The sequence below is a fragment of the Triticum aestivum genome, chromosome 3D (genome assembly GCF_018294505.1).
Source record: "Triticum aestivum cultivar Chinese Spring chromosome 3D, IWGSC CS RefSeq v2.1, whole genome shotgun sequence".
Classification (NCBI taxonomy): Eukaryota; Viridiplantae; Streptophyta; class Magnoliopsida; order Poales; family Poaceae; genus Triticum; species Triticum aestivum.
Genome location: NC_057802.1, coordinates 85860472 through 85865004, shown reverse-complemented (window position 1 = coordinate 85865004; position 4533 = coordinate 85860472). Strand labels below are relative to the sequence as shown.

The 4533-nt window shown below is 47.6% G+C and overlaps 1 pseudogene; it reads right to left on the bottom strand.

The window, feature by feature from the left end:
• Positions 1-1265: 1265 nt before the first annotated feature.
• Positions 1266-2389, bottom strand: LOC123074209 (uncharacterized; annotated as a pseudogene).
• Positions 2390-4533: the final 2144 nt, after the last annotated feature.

Below are 4533 nucleotides of genomic sequence, written 5' to 3'. Positions count from 1 at the left end.
CTGCTGCTGTCTTCCTCATCCCGGCTTGCGGCGTGCACCGCGAGTCGAGATAGTAGGCCTCCGAAACCGCACCACTTTGAGTCCTGTACGGGAGAAGGGTGATAAGGTTTTTGGGGAGCGCTCCGCGCGACTACTCACTTTTCCATCACGGACTCCGACGACTACTTCCCCGACGACGACTTCTTCCCCGACGTCGACAACCTCATCGACGACATGGCTGGAGAGGATGTCGACCCCAAGTCCAGTGCTTCTGCTGCTGCTGTCCCGTACGTGTTCTTCCTCTTTCTGTTAGAGACCCTGCTACAGTTCCTTGTTCTAGTGTTTGCCCTAGATATGTTAGACTCTGTTTCATATATGCAACTTGCTATACTATCTGCTCTAGATGTGTTTAGTTACAGTTCATATATGAAGAAGTTGTTTACCTTCTCTTTGTCAAATCGCATGGCTTGTTTTATCACTACTATTCTGGTCATGCTTTATCTAGTATTTCTGTTAATAAATCATTCGGTAAATTGCTCATATTTCCAACAGTTCAACCAGGAGACAATGGATTTTAATCACTGAAGTGAAGTTACCAACATGGCATACAAGGTGGCACAAGATCTGTGAAAATGGTAAGCTTGACATAGTAAAGAAGGTACACCACATTCCACATTATTTTTCATCACGGTAGATAGTTCTATTGTTCACATGTTTGTTTAGGCCTCCAGGGCAGTGGATAACACCATCAATAAGTCTGAAGACATTTTTGGATGAGGGAGTGGGTATCGTTGACCATTATTATCCCTTATTTATTTTGAGAGATTAATTGAGTCTGCTAATGCTGTTGATATTGTAGATATGTTTCAAATTCTTTCGGCATGATGTTAGAAATTTAGAATCCTAGGTTAGTTTGGTGGCATCGGTTTCGGTCTTCATCATGTGTCTAGGCCATGAATGCCAGTTTGTAGTAGCCTCCGCATAAAATCTCAAATCGGAATTATGGCGAGCAGCTTCTATTTAGGCACAATAGGTGATGGACATGATAACATGCAGCTATCCCACGTCAAACATGCACTTATCCATGTAAAAAGGGCGACAACAACATGCTACCATCAATGAAAAAAGACACACAAGAACATGCAACCATTACACAACTTATATTTCATAAATATTTTACATTATACGTACATCAATCAAATATTCATTTTTCTACTTCATCAAAACATATATCAAACTATTCCCGCAATAACGTGCGGGGTATTATCTAGTTTTCATAATCGATTGTGACTCAAACAATTCTCAGCCCATGGCCACCTTAGAATTGAACACGGGTACGAGGATGATCGCCGGGCGGTGGATTATGACCTGCGGCATTACTGGCACCAAGAATACTGGAGCCGCCTGGCACACCGGATTAGTCAGCTCTGCCGGCCGGAACGCCGCGGCGTGGGGTTGTGTATGTTGGGTAGCTCTGGCTGCTGATGTCGACGTAGTGGTGATCAAAGAAGCCGTGTCATTTATCGAGTCTGCCGTCAACAAAGGCGACGACGCTATCCGCCGTCCGAGAGCAGGGGCGAGCGGCGGCTTGGAGGGCGCCGTGCCAGCCGTCGACGTCTTGCACAACGGATTACTCAGCTCTGCCGGCCGGAATGCCGCAGCGTGGGGTTGTGTATGTTGGGTAGCTCTGGCTGCTGATGTCGACGTAGTGGTGATCAAAGAAGCCGTGTCATTTATCGAGTCTGCCATCAACAAAGGCGACGACGCTATCCGCCGTCCGAGAGCAGGGGCGAGCGGCGGCTTGGAGGGCGCCGTGCCAGCCGTCGACGTCTCGCACAACGGATTCGGCGAAGTCATGATCCGCGGCACGAGAGAGGGAGCGGGAGCGGCCAGGCCCTGGGAGGGCCGCCGGTCGACGTCGGCTGGCTTCGCCGGCGACGTCACGCTACGCCGCATGGGAGCTGGTTTTCCGAGGGCCTGGGAGGTCGGCGACGGGGCGGCGGCGGCAGCAGCGTCGCGGAACAGGTAGACCCGGAACCGACGCGTGTTCTGGTCGTTGAACAGCCGGACCCGCAGATCACGGTAGAGCAGCATGTCCAGCATGTCCCGCAGGTCCTCGTCCGTGTCCACGCCGCGGAGCGAGTCCAGCCCCTCGCCGGAGTAGCAGTACTTGATGGAGAAGTCGGAGAAGCCTGCGCGCGCCGCCAGCAGGTCGCGGAAGCCCCTCGTCGAGACGGACGAGACGACGTTGAGGAGCAGGTGCTCGCCGTCGACGTACCTCGGCGGCTGATCCTGGGCGCGCTCGATCCTCCCGCCGTAGCTAACCATCAGCTTCACGCAGCGCTGCTGGTCGACTGCCATGCTCTGTGCGCGGCGTCGCCCTTCTTCTCGCGAACGGGATTCCAATGATCCGCTGGGTGGAGCTAGACTGGAGGGGGGCGCGCGTTGCTGTCTGACTTTATATTGATTGGTTCACCTTTGCCCCTTCGAACGAGAGACGGACCCGGACTCATGACCGAACGAGAGACGGACCTGGATTCAGGACTTGGATCGTGCTCCCACATCGCACTTGGCGGCGCGACACCGATCCCCTTCTTCCTCTGTTCTCCGCCCTCCTCCCCTGTTTCCTTTTGCTTCTTCCACTCTCCGTTCCAGTCTCTGCTCTGATCTACGTACCTCCCTGGCCATCTGCTGCTGTTCATCCTCTTCCGCTGCTGTTCCATCTCTGTCAACCATCTCCATCCCTAATCCAAATCTGCTCAATTCAAATCCATGATCAGCTCAAGCCTTTCATTGATACGGATAAGGAGATCATCCCTTTGTTTCTGCGGGCAGAGACCATGGATTTGTCCTGTTCATGGATGATACGGCCTCTTCTCTTGTCTGTCAATAAGGAGGGTCCGTGGAGACCACCTCATCGGCATCCTTTGTCTCGTGAGTTAGAGGTTGGTGATCCGCCGCCGCTGCTATGGATCCAAGCTCATGGAGTTCGCCCTGATTTCCCCATCGCCCCAAGTAATGACCTCGCTACAGCCGGGAGGATGCAGCTCCGCGTTCAGGCTCCTGCTTTTAATCCCCACGATGTTCAAGAACAGGGTGACTCGTGCTCCACTTGCAGCGGTGATAATCTGTATCAGTTGGAAGAGGCTATGATTATAAATTGGGCGCCATGAGGGCCATTGCTTGGAATTGCCGAGGTATGGGCCGGGGCCTCGGCAATGATCGTATGCTCTTCTTGGCCAACTTGATCCGTTCCACTAAAGCGCAGGTAACTTTTGTCTCAGAAATTAAGTCTTCCAAAGTCTGTTATGTTGATCTTGTTAATAGGTTTGATGTTACTAATGCCTTTGTAGTTCCCTCTAGAGGTGCTTCGGGAGGTCTCTGGCTTATGTGGACTGATGATCTGAATATTACTGTTCATAGTGCTACTTTCCAGTTTCCACTATATATTAGCTAATGTAGTTCATCCTGCTTCTGGGGTCCAATTTTGTTTGATTTGAACTAGCAAACATGCCCGTGCGTTGCAACGGTAGATTTTTTCCTTTTAACAGACCCCTATCTCATAAGCATTGCTCAAGAATGAAAAATAGAAGACAATAATGAAGGTATGTTCGTCTGTTCACTCTTGGCTGAGGACATAATGATTTTTGACATGATGTCACTTTTAATTGTCATAGATTGTGGACACAGAAACAGTAAAGACATTTTTATTCACTTCTAGAAATATAATAGTTAAATTTTGGCATGAACATGATCAAACAAATTTATGAGAGTGGATTTTGTTGTCAAAAAATTGAAAAGACGCTATCAAACAACTTCCATTTTTTTTGAAATTTTGAGGCATCAAACACCATCAAATGTTTGATGATCTTACAAATTTCATCCAAAAATAACATCTGAGGAGCTCTCACCAAAAATAACAAAATCACTTCTCAAAAAGTGCAGAAAACTTTAAGCAGCGATTTTTTTTTGTGAGAGCTCCTCGGATGTTATTTTTGGCTGAAATTTTGTAAGTACCACAAACGTTTTATAGAGTTTGATGTCACAAATTTCTGATTTTCTGGATGTTGTTTGATAATGTTTTTTCAATTTTTTTTAACCAACTCGGGTGTAGTACATCCGAGAGTAGCCACTACTTTCCAAATTTTTAACCTGATGCAAGGCACATCTCCACTAATGTATATGTGAAACAACACTAAATATCACAAATTAGTTAGCTGCCAAACGATCAAGAGCTAATACTACTGGAGTAAACCATACTGTAAACAATTATTCCCTAATTTTGGTTTTGTCAATTATCATCTCGATGAACTATTCTATTCCACCGACTACACTGGTATAACACTAAAGCCATAACTTAGTTCTTATAGCCTGTAAAATAAGTAAGAACAGTACCTATAATAAAACTAAGAACAATCACCACATTACAGTGTAACTGCAGATTAGCATTTCTCTTAAAGCACCATTGCACTAGCCCCCAACCGATGGTGCCCCATAGGTAAGAAAGTCAAGCTTCAAACAAACTGAGCCTTCCCACTGAGTGGTGCAATTAAA